Raw genomic sequence first — 16056 nt, forward strand, 5'->3', positions numbered from 1 at the left:
TCAGTATTCTGTTTCTCCATTGTAAGCAAGTTACTTTGCACAAAATAATTAAACTGTGGTTGATACAAAATAGAATAAATCCAAATTTGCAGCATGACACTTAACAAGTGATGTAATCTGTGAAAAATATGAGTTTATTTAATCCAGATGAAATTTTCAGTTTAAAATGGATGCATTAAATTCCATCAAATTTAATTTTTGAAGTAGATTAAATTTCAAATCTCATACTACGATTCCTCCCATCCAGCACTGCTGGATCAACACATACACTTACTCCCTTAGTCATTGAACACAACTGGAGGCATGGAAAACACAGTAAAAACAACCATAGGGCTGCTCAAGAACGAGGGTTATTCAGTACTTTTTGGGTACATGTAGATATTGGTCTAATAAGAAATTTAAAAGTAACTTTGGATTTGTTTTTATTGCAGTTTAAGTTGCCTGTGAATACAGTTTCTTAGTGTCTGTGGATACAGTTTTGCTTTCATTGATGTTGCAACTTTAATATACTCAATACTGTTTCCTTGGTAGAATGTGAAGGACCAGATAAGAATTTTTTTTTTCTATAGAGAAACTATGATGAAAAAACTTTACCTTGTGTATCTATTATTTGTTGACCTCTCCATTATTGTTGCATTTAACAATTAATATATTTGTGGCTAAATAGAAATACAAGTTTTTACTACTATTCTCTTCTGACTGCTTCAGACCTAAAGGGCTTCAGTGTGCACATTGAGCTAAATGACTTTGAGAAAAATACCAATTTCTTTAAGTGAAATGCTTGACAATTTTGCAAATAGTCCCCTTTAAACTGTGTATAGTGATCTGATTTCCAGTATACTGATCTGATTTCCACTATAGAATCAAAGTTTAGTTTGTTTTTTTTTTGCTATAGTCCCTGATTAGACAGATCTGCCTGCTTGCAGAGTCCCTTTCTTTACCATGAGTGCCCAGGAAGCATATATATGCATATATATGCATATAGACCCAGAGAAGGCCAGAGAAAAAAATTACATCCTAACCTAAAAGGTAGGAAGTGAAACGTGTTAGAACGAAAAGGATATTCCAGGTGTTTGAACTGCTGAATCTAATTTCGCGTTGCTTTACTGTAGGGTTTTACCACCTCACAAGTGCATGTCACGTTTCAGCAGGGGACGGCGAGGGGCAGCGCCTCTCCTGCCGTGTGGGCATTCTGCTGCTGGGCTGATCGGCTTTTGTATGGAAATCGAGGGTATTGAGGGAGAATTGCTCCGCAGTCTGGTGAGAAATAGCGGGGAATTAACTCGAAGGATCGAGAGAGGCGCTGAGGAGGTCTTTGTGCTGCCCACTTTGAAAGATGTGTATGCACAAGGGCAGAATAATCGAGGTAAAAACAAAGCCGTGGCTGTACAGAACAACTGTAAGAGAACTTTAAGAGAGGGGAAGAATTTATTCTGATCTCTGGAAAAACAGATGTAAAACAAGTCTCCTTAGAGAGCAATACCGCTTTATATTAGCAGCTGGCAAGGAGCGAGCAGCCTGAGTAGCCTAACCTGCTCCTCCACATGTGTTGGAAAGGAAAGAAAGGAAAAGAAAGCAGACTACATTATTTGACTGTAGCCAGAAACTCTCATGGGAGAGATCAAGGCCTGGTTAATCCAGCCAAAGGAAACACAGAGTTAAAGTGTTTTATTTCTCCACTGGGCATTCACAGCCTAGAACCCTGTCAGAAATGTAAGCACTTGTTGCAGAAGATAGCATTTTTCTGGCTGAAAAATTCTGTGCTTTAGCTGGAGGAGGATCTTTTTCCTTAGAAATTAAAACATAAGAAACATGGATTGAACTCAGAATACAAAATGAAAAATTATCCAAAAAATTTAATTTGAAATTGATGCATATTACAAATTCAGGGAGCTATCACAGCGCCTCAACAGATGAGACTGTGACTGGAACAAAATGTCAGATTCTAGTTAGAGACAAAAACAATTAAACTACATTAACTCAAATGAAGCTTGAGAGCTGCAAACATTCTGCCTTCTATAAAAATTGAGTATAGCTGAGCAATGAGTGATTTGAAGATGGTTAGGAAAACTGTATATCATACATGGGTCACGTATAATCAGCATCCTGGTCACTCAAACAACCTCATAAATGTCTTCTGTTAATTCAGCTGCAGCACTGTGAAGGTCAAGAATAAACACTTTCCAGAAAAATGCATTTACTACCTCACAGCACCACCAGTGCTTATAATTTTAATAGCATTTCTGAGACTGCAAAGATATCAATGTTACTTTACTAGCTATGTTTTGTGTTTGATAATTCGATTTTACGTTTTTCTAAACTGACTGCTAACCAGGTGTTAATGCTGTTAATTTTGAAAGTTTATTGTTGGATTTTTGTGTTTTGCTGTTGTGGGGGCTTTTCTAGTGTTCTAGTTAGTGCTAGGTGAAGTGTGAGAATATTAGTGAAATTTTTCTTAAACAAATAGTAGGCCATAATTCACTAAATAAAAGTATTTATGGTTCTACTAGATGAACTAGAAAGACAAGCTTTAAAAATTAATGTTTAAGAAAAGAAAAAAACTACATTTCCCCTCTCTTCCACCTGTATCCTCCTCATCATTGCCTCATGCAGCTTAAAATATTTTTGCAGCAGCTGATTATTCAAGGTTATCTGTGAATTAATCCATAGGATTCTTACATTATTTCTTTAAATATGTTTTAAATTTAGCAGAAAACTGCTTTAAAATTAAGAATTTTTAATTATGGAAGCATAATTTATTTTACCCTAGAGAAAAGGATCCTGTCCATGCTTGTGACTCATTTTAAAGAAGGATTCTTAGATGGTCACTTAAACAAGAATTTCAGGTCAGTACTTTTGTGCTAGGCACAGATAATGCAATCAGGCATCCAGAAAATATGAACCTGGAGGCTTGATGTGCAAAACTGAGGAACACTTAGAGAAAAACTTTTGTTAAATGTACTCTGAGCATAAATCTGTGAGCTTTATACCCTGTTGAATTAGATTTACTCTTAATTTATTTATCTCAAGCTGAAACATGCCTTAATCAATGTAATTTAAGGTATACTTGAGGGTTTCCTTGAAGACTATTTTTAATTTTTAATTTCTATTTTAATTCCTTCGCATTTATCATTTGTTGGCAAAGTACCTCTGCCTGAAGAATGAAAAGGACTAGCAAACAGCACATCCTTCATTCCCTTAGTTTATATTAATTAATATATGCTGAACTTTGAGTGCATATAATGAATTTATACAGTTAAAATATATGAACCAGTTAGTAGCTGATCTTGAAAGCAAAATGAGTTATACAGGAGCTCAAAAGACCTGAAATTCTATTGCAGCTGTATTAATATATGTTTCCAAGTACATCTGGTCTAGAGCAGGAAGAAAACAAACAAATGCCAAAAATTAATAAAACCTGGGACACTTATCTCTAGAGAACAGATCATGCTGAGACACAGCTTTTCTATATAAAACTGCTTCTTCAAGGGGAGACAAAATAAACACGAGCCTTGCAGCAACTGCATGGGGCCGCCCACCAAAGCAAAAGAAATGGGGGCCCATGAAGTCTTCTCAGACTTTCTTGCTTGTGCTCCAAGGAAAATAAACAGTCATGGAAAGGGAGTGGAACTAGTTAGTTTTAAGATAAGTTTATCCTCCTTCTAAAAGTATTTTTTAAACTTATAATTCTTTTTCACTAGCTCAGAAAATGAGAAGGATTGAGAAGAGAATTGAAAGAAGAAGAGAAACATTAAAAAGAGAAGAGAGAGCAATGAGAGCTTGCTGAAGTTGAACTGAAGAAGACAAGAGCCAATTGTCAGAGTAAAGATGAGACAAAAATAGACTAGAAGTCTAAATGCAGCCCTTGGAATGACAATAATTCAAGACAAATGAGGCAATAAAGAGAAATTCAAAAGGAGGTAGTTCTACATCCATAGAAAGACTGAATCTCACATGCCAGCAACATTCGAGAGGTGATACCTCAGATGCATAAGGACTGAGGTTCAGGAAGAGGCTTGGAACTCTGCACAGGATCTTTCAGTTGCAATTCTAGAAATCTGGAAGGTTCAAAAAGAGAGGAGGAGGATATCAAGAATGAACAGCAAGTTGCAATACTGGAATCATACTAAACCAGTGGGCAGGAAAAATCAACTATAGTAGAGAGAGAGAGAAATATTCAAATATATTTTTTTCATTCCGGTCATATAAAGCGTTTAAAATTCATGTGGTAGGTTTTCTGTATCAGAACAATTTAAGCTCTTTTCATTTATTGTTCTTGATGTGGTTTTTTTTAATGGAAAACCTCATAGATAGCATTATTCTTTTCATTTATTGCTCTTGATGTGTTTTTTTTTAATGGAAAATCTCATAGATAGCATTATTTTTTTTCCAGAAAGTGATAATCAAGGACAGAATAAGCATGCTGTAGATAAAACAAGCAGCCAAATTAAAGCTTATCAAAGTTATATATAACTTCACACAGCATTAATTTTCAGTGTAAAACATCTGTAACGTACTGTGAGCTAAATTATGAATATTCAATTCCATCTTGCTTTAATTTTATTAATAGTATCAATATTTACTATGCCATATGCAAAGATAATTAGAATAATAGCATTGCATCAATACACATGAGTTGTCTTCATTTGCATGGATCATAAATGCTGTATAAAACTTTATACTGGGAACACGTAGGTCAAGTTCTGTTTCAATTATTCAAGTCAATTTTACCATGTGTTGGACTTGCTTGAGTTTCAAGTTATGACAGAAAATATACCTTGTCATGATCCACATGGGAATCACTTTGTTCACAAATGAAGTGCAACCATCCCTAGAGTGAACATCTGCTAGTTTTAGTAGCATACTGCAGCATTACACAAGAAAAGAATCTAACTGTTGAACTAACCACTGGATGACCAGGGTGTTTCCAATGCACAAAGCTTACACATCACGTGATATGTCCCCCAGTTGCCTTCTTGATAACTGGTTCGCATCAAAAGGGTACCCGGCGGTGTTTAAAACGGTGTGATTCCCCTGGTGTAAGCAGAACTAAAATATCATGGCACACAACCCCCGACTGAATTTTATGTAACCTGTGTGACTTGAATTTTCAAAATCAAAATTCCAGTGGGAGAAAAACCTATCTATAAATAATGTTCCAGGAGTAAATAACAAATAAGAGAAGCACAAGTGAAAGAAAATGTTCACGATGTTCAACTTGCCCCTTTTTTAAAAGTTATGACCTCATGCATTCAATTTTGACTCCAAATTAAGGAAAAAAAACCCACAAATATAAAAATTTGCAAAATATTGAAGGCAGTGTTGACTGGTAGTTACCGCTCATAGGTGTTACAGACACTGAAAATACTGCAGGCCCTGTCACAGTCTACATTCATCTCCATGCCAACTTCCTTTATGAGATAATTTCTTCAGACAGTGATATCCTCTAAGCATTGGTGGGCATGCTTTGCTCTGACTGTGATAAACGAAAAGGAAGGACATCATTATCTTCTGAAATTTAAGCTTCTATTTTCAAAGGTGAAAATTGTGTAACAAATTAACCTTCCCATGCACAACACACACATTTTCTGAATTTTCTTACAGCCAAAATCACGTTTTACTATTATTTTCCTTGTCACTCTGTGGCTGCCTTTCTCTACTTTTGGGCTTAACATAAAATTTTAAGAAAATTAGATGGACTTACTTTTAAAAACAAGTACAAATTAAATTTCTCCACATCTTAAAACCCTCCCTGTTCTTTTATGACTTTCAGCTGTTTAACCACCCTGAACTACACAGAAAAAGACTTGATTATGAGCCCTGAGTGAAAGATATAGCCTTTCTGCAATCTTCTATAGAAATGGTGTAATATTGTTTTGATTATAAGGTTATTTATTTTTTAATCCCTAATGAAAAGTAAAGCTGCAACAAGATAGTTATTTTCAAGGGGATGACACAAGAGTAAATGCTCAGCATCAGATTGGGGGTTTTTGGTTGGTCAGTTTTTGTTTGTGTTTGGGCTTGGTTTTTAGCAAGGAAAGGATTTAAATACAATGCTGAGGAATGTTGCCACAACAACATTCAGAAAAAAAAAAGGGATTTCAATGCGACGGTGAAATTCTTATGATATTCACACGATAATGGGTAAAAAGTAAACAAATTAATGCATGCATTTACAGGGGAGCCCCAGCAGCAAGGACTCTCCTGTAATAAATTTGGGTCTACTCCAGCCACACGTTCGGAGTCTTTCACTTGATAGATTTTTGGAGGTGGTTCCACACTTCATACAGATGTCTTGCTACAGCTTGCAACAATTAAGCACCTGAGAATTTGGGTTCTGGTTAACCACCAAGTTTGAGTGTTGTAGGAAACTGAAACTGAACAGCTGTGCACACAAAGAACCTGCAGCTAGTTTGTGCCCTTTGCAAGGATGTATGACATGTACCAGTCAGATGATGTCTCCTACACAGAAATAATAATAACAAAAAAAAAAGTTTTTACAAAATTTCCAGTTTTATGAGACTTATGAATGCTACCAGAATGTAAACAGGGAGCTGATCAGGGAACATGGATGTGTGTTCGGGGTGTCTGTAAGCACACAAAGCATCATCTGAGTGTTTCAATATTAAATTTCTGCTTAAAAATCAGATTAATACCTAGCGATATGATCCAAACCAAGATCCAAAAAGTGACTCCAAAGAATATACTTTTTAAAGAAAAACAACACATATGTCATTCTTGACACTGAGTTATTTCTGAAATCTTTTGAATTCTAAAAGGCTTGAACAAATCCTTGATCCTAGAAAATACAAGCATTCAAGAGGGGGAGTTTTAGCTCACCTTGGAAGACTTTGCTTAAACAAATGTAATCCACGCCATCCTTTAGATACTCAAGGAGAATGAGCAGTGAGGAAAGAACTGTGAGTACAGCACAATCAGACCAGCATGATGGGGCCCTCACTTGTCTGTACAGACTGCATGGGGGACAAGTAAACAAAAATCTAACCTTACATACGTGTTTAGTCTCATACCTGGCTATATAATTGTATAATTGTATTTCTGTTCACTACTCTCACTTTTAAGAAAGCAACATGCACCAAAGATCTGGTTTGTTAATGAGGGGTCAAACAAAGTGAACTTACAGAGTGTACAAGGATAGGCATTACCTAGGACACAGTCTCCAGGTCAAGCTCAGGTTTAGGGTAACACTCAAACTGATGCATATACTTCAACTTCTTTTTCTCTTCAGCCTGATAGATTTCTTTCTTTCTGGATGAGGCCAAAATAGGTGAAAACAAGCAAAATGGGAACATTTGCCTTTAGCTATGAGAGGAATTTTCTTGGGAAAAGGTGTCAGATTTCAAACACCTTCTTACCCTCGTTGGGTTAACACAGAGTACCTTTGGGAGATACTGGTTGCCTAAACTACCATATGGGCAGTGTCTAATGTCTGAGTAAACACAAAATGTGTTGTGGTAAAAAAGAAATGGATAAACATTTGCATTCTAATGAAAAACATTGTAATCTGTAGCAAGAGAGCACTAATAGTAAAAAAAAAAAAAAAAACAACCCAGAAGTAATAAACCTGTAGAAATTACCTGAGAGCCCTGTTAAAAACATGCAGATCATAGTGTGGTTGCAGTTGTCATGATCATAACCATCATAACCATACACCTTTTAAAGCAGTCCAGAAAAGCATGGAAATGCTGCAGGGGAAAAGCAAACAAGATTCCTAACTTTATTTTTAACAACTCAGTTTTAAAAAGTAATGTGAGAGTGCAAAAATGAGATATACCCAAGGGGCAGAGGATGCACCTCAGGGAAAGCTGTGAGAAACTGATCAAGCTGGGGAGCCCCTTCCTTCCCCCAGGCTCTGAGATACTGCAGAGCAAGCAGTAATAATCAAATTACTCACAAGCATTTATAAGGAGTGGGCTGTCAAGCGTTTGCGGAACAGCACAGTCAAAATTATAAAACTACTTTTTCTTGGCAATGGGCATGAATGAACACTGAGCACCTTTAGTCTGAAACTCAGAAAAGGACTTTCACCTTGAAGGTTATAAACCATGCAGAGGAGTCTCTATTTAGCTTAAACTCTTTATCCACTACCAACAAAGAAGATTATGACTGACAGCGTAGAAGTCCAGTCCTTCTGCCCTCATCTCCTTGCCCATTATCTTTCCTCAAATCCTGCACACTAAATAATTGCCTTGTTCCTTATTAATCTGTTCATTGTCAGCATTCTGGAGTTCTGAAAAACAAATTAATTTTGTCCTGAATAGATACTGAAATAAAGGTCATTATACTGGACCTTTTCTTAGGTCATTGCAGAGGGATGGGGGATTGTGTGGATTTTTTAGTTTAGTTAAGTACCAAAATCATGTTTAACCTGCTTCCTTTAATTTGCTTGTGTTCCAAAAGAGAACCAAACAAAGAACATCAAAAGGGTATTTTTACACAAAGGTAAAAGACAAAAGATATCCAAGATACAAAACATAATTTGAACATAACTTTGCTTTTTAACCAGCTTCACTCATAATTAGTCATGCCTTAGAAAACTCTTTCTACTTATTTCCAGCAGTTGCGTGACAACATCAGACTACTGTGGCACAGATAAAGGTCTTTAGCAGCCACTAGCCCTTCCATTTCTCTTCTTGCATCTATGCTATAGAAACTTTGAGAATCCCCAAAATAACCTTGATGTTCTTGGGGCTAAAATCACTGTCACAAAAGTTTCACATCTTAGAAGCATTTATGTGTATAATTGTGATGCTTCTTTGTTTCACAGCTCTGAGGCAGAAAGAGAGAAATGTATATTTATTGTACCAAAAGAAACAACTCAAGTTCCTGCCCTAGTATCCCATTATGTGGCTAATCTGGTACCAAAGGTAAAGTGAGACAAAATCGTCAGTGGGGCAAGGAGTTGCAGGGCCATGGATGTTACTGCCTCATGGAAGTTTTAAAATACTTAACTGTGGATAGTAAACACAAAAATCCTGCAGGTCTATATGAGAACTTCATTTGGGATGCCTCAAAACTCATTAGAAGTATGTGTAAATAGAAATGTAAGGGAATTTTTTTAACTTACCAGCCCCCCTATCCTTTCACCTGGTTTGAATTTTGTCTCAGTAACTGTCTCAGTTTGAATTCTCTCTGCAGGGATATTCTCACCCTCTCCTTCTGTTCTGGGCAGAAGTTTTCCATCTTTCTTTCCCTTTCACTAGCAGTGTCCCTCCTTGCTCTCCAGATCTATTTCAGTACTCTCCGAGGTAATTTAGTTTCTACTCTGTGCCTGTCAAAGGCATCTCAGCTTTGTGCGTTCCAGCTGTAGCTGTCTCACCCTCCACAGAATCAATAATTTATTACATTGCCTGTTTTCCAGCAGCTGCCCTATCTATACAAACCACCCACTGATTTTTATCTGAAAACCTTTTTTCTCAACACCTCTTGGTAGCTGTTGTTCTCTGCCTGGGCTGTCATCTCAACCTAAGATGCTCAATTCCTAGCATGCCCCGTCTGTGGTGGTGGAGTTTAGCTCCTTCTCGGCATCATTTCTTCTTCCCAGGGAATAAAAAGGGACGTTCAGCTCTTATTAATCCAGCTGGCCAGCAACTCAGGCAGACCAACAGCCATGGCAAAGTCATATTCTGTGAAGTCAGCCGTGTTATGTACATGTGGGTTTCCAGTGTTTTCCACTATCAGCTGTGCATTGCTTTCACAGCACACTGGAAGTGCCACAGTTATGTCTGGGATTCACCATGTGCAGCCACAAAGTCACACTGAGCCAAAGGATCAGCTCTGTCTGAGGTCAGCATCAGGCACCTGAGGGAGGTATAAGAGGAGGACAAGCTTGTAGTGCTATGGTTCCTGCCATACTGTTTCCAGCAATCTGCAGTTCATGAACTTCCTGATTTTATTTCTTTTAGTTTGGTTAAACACATTTGATACTTGGTAACATATGAGTCTCTGTGGAATCATGTGAATGTGGCAATTATCACGGAATATCAATGTCAGCAAATAATTAACTCAGTTACTGCTAAGCACAGCAAGTTGTACTTTCTCCTTCTCTCTCTCTGTTATGAATGCAGCCCATTTATGAGTTACCTGAGGCTACAGCTGCCACATTTTGTCTTGGCTGATATGTTCAATAGCTTGGGATGTACTGTGCTAAACAGATAAAACGTTTTGAAATGAGTGGTTTGGAAAAACAAAAAAAAACAAACCCCACGTAACACAGTTATATAACTGAGGGGGTGGTAAAATTAAATAAATAAAAAGAAAAAATTGAAAATGTAGACTTTGCTTGTATTGAACACTTCCATGTTAAACTATCAACATAACAAAAATGTTTTAAGCATCATGCAATAAAGAAATAAGGAGGAAAAACTACATACATTGCTTTAAATGTCAGTGATACTGGCTTCAAAATCTGAAAAAGTTTTAGCCCAAGAAATGCTGAAAGAGATCCACTTAATAATTTTTAAGAAAAAGTGGAAAGTAGAGGTGATTAAAAAATACCCAAATTTCACAAATCCCACCTGTTTGGTTTTTTCTTCATGTCTACAATACTATGTTGTAGTCGATTAAATTTCCTGCTAAACCAGTGACATTGCATTACTTAACTCTCAGGTTCAGGGCTTAAGAATGCTCCCACAGTGTTCATTTTTGTTCTGTTTAGATTCATGGCTTGCTCCCTTGGAAAACAAAGCATGGGAGTACATGATACAGGGAAATTTTGCACTAAAAAATTGTGAAGATCTGCCTCTGAGTACCTCAGCAAACTGATCACTGGCAACAATTGCTCACACCATGGGTTTCTATCCTTGCTGTATTTTCCTGTTCAGTAAATTCCATAAATACCAGACCATATAAAGGTCTGGCATCTGCAACATCCTGTATGAAGGCCCCAAGGTCCTTGTACTGCTGGATGCACCTTGTGCCTTAACTTGGTACTCTAGTTTTTGTCTCGGAAGAGACAATGACTATTGATACCTATGATCTCTCTGCATCCGAGCCACATTTTCCCAGGCTACTTCCATGTCTTCTGCCACTTCTTCAGAAAACCTCCCTGCTTACCTGTCATTCTTTGCATGGAAACTATTCCATAGCTTTGAACACTCCTTTTGTTCTTCTCTAAACTCTTTCTTATTGTACCACATAATTTTGAACTTACGAGGACTATGTCTGCGAGGAAGTAAGTGGTTTAAAAACAGGAATATAACAGACATACACATTAACACAATCAGGAGTGGGGGTGTGTATGTTGGCTTCTTTTCCTCTCATAATTATTCCTTCATCTTACCTTTCCTTTTTCTTTTTTTGTGTTTTAAAGCCAGCAACAACCAAACTTACCTTCTTCCCTTGCATACAGCTTTTTTGTCATTGAAAGTTCTGTGATAGCTCCTTGTTGGTCTCTTATTACTGAACTGTGAGCATGTCCCACATGACATACCAAGAAACATGATATGAAAACATCTACTGGAAAATACTGAATATTGATATACTGTGATATAACTTTTAAAAAATCTAGATTCTAGGATAAAAAATTTGGCCAGAAAAATTTTTTGTATATGCTAGCACACATATACATACACAAGCATGCACATATAAACATACATAGACACTGTTGCAGAGCTCATGCTACTCCCATTCTGTACCAAACCTCCATTACTGTCAGATTGAATCTTCACATACCAAACCTCTGGCAAAAATAAGATTTTTAAAAAGTGTACACATCTGTTTATCTGCTTCAACTGGTAAATGGTGGGTGGTAAAATAGCACCAGGTATAATTCCACTGACTGTAATGGTTTGGTGCCGTGCACACAATAGGGCATTACAAATATTTAAGTGCATTATTTTTAGAAGGTTCTGAACATTTTTAATATTCTGAAAAACTCAGAGAGAAATAAAGGCAAATAGCATGACAGGCGAGAGAGTGAGGGAACATCCAATTAAGGATGTCAAAAGGATTTAAATACTCTGCTTTCAACTGCTAGAACTACTTATGTGTTTGGAAACCCTGGCTGAGAACTTGTCTACCCTCCTTTAAAAACCATCATTAAATGTCACTGCTTCCTTTGACTTCACTCAGAATATATCATGTTTTCATTTCTGCTTAGTGGAAATACATTGAAAGCTACTTTTAAAATGTATCTTCCAGAAATTTTCTTAACATAAGAAACACAAATTGACATCTAAAAGCAACACTATCTTTTCTGTCCCTTGGATAATTGTAGTTATTTTCCAGCTTTTTAAGATTTACAGTTAAAATTATGAACTTATTTTTAAAACACAGCTGACACTGTGCCATAGTGAATAATGTGACACAGAATAATTTTAAACAGAATTGTAAAAGACTTTGATTGATTGACTGCTATATGATTCAATAAGTTCTGGTGCATACAGTGTGTTAAAATATTTCTTTAAATCCTTTGGATTTACAAAACAAAAGAAAATGAAACAGTTGTATCAGTTCAACAATCTATGGTCTATACAGTGAATTAAATAGACAGACTTTGAAGATGTCTCTTCTCTTCTGGCATTTCTCGTTGGGTAATCTCCTGATGCTTACAATGCCTTGAGCCTTGTTCCCACTTGTAAAGTGAGGAGAATGATTCTTTTCTATGGTGTCATGTGCTCTAAGATCTGCATGTCAATAATAAATTTAAAGAGAGTTATCTCACTTTCAGGTAATTCTCATGTTCAAAATAAATAACTTTGCTCTTTTATCTGTAAAGGAATTTAGGATCCAGGGGTCAGTGGCTGTGAAATGAAGTATCTTCACAGAATATAAAATACCTCCATTCAATTAATGACCAAACACACAAAGGTTTAGGTAGGCAAAATTTAACAACCAGCCTGGAATTTTGCCAGGACTGAGACTGATATATCTGTGTCCAAATTCTTTATTTCTAGCACAAAAAAAGTTGGATCTTTATGTTGGATGTCTTAGCAAAAGACAGCAATTCTGGGTGCAGAGCTGTGACAAAGACGCAGAGCTAAATGAGGAGAAGAGTTTATCTGCTGCTACTATATCACCCTGTGAGATACAAGATATTTCATCAGAGTATTGACCTGGTTTTATCCCATTTTATTAGTTGAGACAGGAAAAGCTACAAATCCAAAGCTTTCAGATAAAAATTGTATACCAGAGTAAGACTGCAAACTAGAGAGAGGTAGTAAGTAAACTGAGGAGGTGCTAAGTCCACCAAGACTCTAACAGACAGGTTTGTGACTGATAAAATAAGCTCATAAAGTTTGTAAATTTGGGTTTGCTTAATTACTTAAGGAAAGATCTTCTGAATGATTCTAGAAGCTTTGTATATAACTTAATTTGATGCAAAGAGTGAGACAGTGAGACTAATTTTTAGAAGATAGGGCACCATTTTAATTTTCCCCCTTTGATTTAATACCAGCAAAATAAAGTAAAAAGGAGTAGGAATACTCTTTTTTTTCTGTATTCATCTGTGTGTACAGTAATCAGTGACCTAAAAAAACCTACACCAACACATGCTATAGGGAAAGCTTCAAGCAACCTCAGCATAACTATGTAAATTCCAGTAAAACATCTGTTAAGAAAGACTCAGTTATGGAATTGACATGATTGATATGATACTAATATTAATTTCATAATAACAAATTTATTTATCAACTTTTTTTGAAATGAAAGTCTGACAGGTTCTATGTGTTCATTGTCACCAGGCAACCGAAGCCAGTATTTTTAGTTCATTTTATTTGCTTGCTATCCAAGTGTGGCAGATGCTAGCAATGCAGAATGGAGTGTGCTTCATTGCTATTTAGAGCAGCACACTGATGACAGGTTGTAGGTATTTGAAACATCAGCTATTTTAAATGTAGATATATTTTCCTCAGAGTAATAAAGGGGAACTGTCAGAGCAATAACGGGAAAATAATTTTTTAAGCTATAGTGGTCTCTCATCTGTCATGTGCTCTACAAATTCAGGGTTTGGTCTGGTTTGTTTTCCTAAATAAAGAATGAAGGACCTTGGGTTGGTTTGATACAGTTCTGGGACCATCAACTCATCTGGGTGCATACAATTCTTGTACTTCAACTGCTCCATCAAAAGATTTATATATAATTATATAATTTTCTGTTGGTTCTACAGAGTAGAGCTATAGCACAGTAAAGACTAAAGATATTAATTTAACAGAGCTACAGTGCAACAGGATGCCAGACTTGTCAGGCATAAAAAATATCTACTTACTTACAAGTGTCTTGTGTTACATTTGATAGCATTATCCATGCTAGGATAGTTTTACTTTAGAGAACTCCTCTGACACTATTTCACCAGCACAGTATGCTCACTTTCCTTCACCATAATCCTTTTTGTTTGCAACATAACCTGTTTTAGCCTTCTACTCTGGCCAAAACTGTAGTGTAGAATAAAGTAGCTCCTGTTCTACCCATTTGCTTTTTCTTAGAAGCTCCTGTTGAGATACTTTTCATTCCCAAGTGAGTGGTGTATAAGCTGGGAACTGTACTGATTTTCTTGTACAGGTATAATCTGCAGCTTCATGAAAGCTTTACAGCAGAATAACAGGCATGTGTAAATCCCATCAAGGAGGACTTCTGTTGACATACTCACATGTACCACAATATCTACTATCATTACTCTGATGTTTTAATGCAGGTTTCAAACTAAGAATATTTTTTTTCAGCAAAAAAAGAAAAAACTCTGTTTATGGAGAAACTTTAAAAACTCTGTAATTTAAGATGAGTTTTGTGTGTGTACTTAAATCAGATTTTTTAATCCTGCCTTCAGACTTGGCTTCCTATTAACTCTCTGGCTCTACTTGAAATTAAAACTGTGTGGCTTTAAAGACTTTGATGATATAGAAGTGCATAAAAGGATCAAATATACCTTTTTTCATGACACAAATTAATCATGAAGTTCATTAACTGGAAAACAGCAGTATGCTTTCAATCTACGTTCAAAATATGGAAGAGGTTTCAAATTATCAGGACATAAAAAGTGGCTATTAAAGACAGACTAAAAACTACAGGAAAGCTAGCTAAGATTTGAGAACAAGTATGTGTCTTACAAGATGAAGAGGCTGAAATACAGAGCAGTCATGTAAATGCTCCTTCTGTGAGAGTCTTTGATCATTACAGTTCTGACACAGTCGGTACTGAAATAAGAAATTCTGTAAGCTGGGTGACAAAGCTGCTCTTTGTTCTTCCTTCTTTCCCAATAGTATTTACAAAATTGATGAAAGACTAACAGGTGGTCTGGAGTAGCAGTGCTGCTATAAGAGAGCAGGACTGTTCCCAGCAATCCTTCATGGAAAGCTCAGGAGAGATTTCACTCTGTCCTTGTGTCCCTGCCAGAACTAATTCTGCAACAGGCAAGGAAGGGGGGCAGAGTGCAAAGTGCAGGAGATATCTGTCTCCCTTCTCCTACACCATGTCCTCTCTGCTCACTCTTACTGAGTACAAGGATCTTTTCTGAAGCTCTGCCTGTGTGTGTTGCAAGTTCATGTTGAAGCTCCTGGTTTGGCAAGCACCAAGTTCTAGCTCACCATGAGGCTCTGTAGGTGCAAACTCAAACTAAAGCACATATAGATGAAAAATACAAATTGCAAAATCCTTCAGTGTGTTTTTATGATTAAGTTGAAAAAAGACTGCCAGCAGTCTTCACATTCCATACCTATTCCTCCCATCAGAGGTATTTTTCATGTCTTTTCTTTCAAGATCAAATCAGCTCCTTGGCCTTCCTCTAACAATGCGCTTGAGGCCTTCTGCCCTGCTCCTTCTGCTGTGGTTACACAGCCCAAAGCAACTTCATGAGCCTTGGCTACACTGAACTGCAGCTTTCACCAGCCTTCCTCCAGGTGTTACAATACCCTTGCCAACTGCAAAACCTCTCTGAACTTACTCATTATCGCTTTCAGCAAGGACAAGAGAGCAGTTCTGAGAGGGAAGATGCTGGGAGGGTGGTGCTGGCAGTGATGAGTTGTCACGGTTCTCTCTGTGGGCACTACCACTTAGTTTTCCATATTATACAAAGTTCCATATAGATAGATAACCTTTTCC

Source organism: Corvus moneduloides, chromosome 5 (genome assembly GCF_009650955.1).
Source record: "Corvus moneduloides isolate bCorMon1 chromosome 5, bCorMon1.pri, whole genome shotgun sequence".
Classification (NCBI taxonomy): Eukaryota; Metazoa; Chordata; class Aves; order Passeriformes; family Corvidae; genus Corvus; species Corvus moneduloides.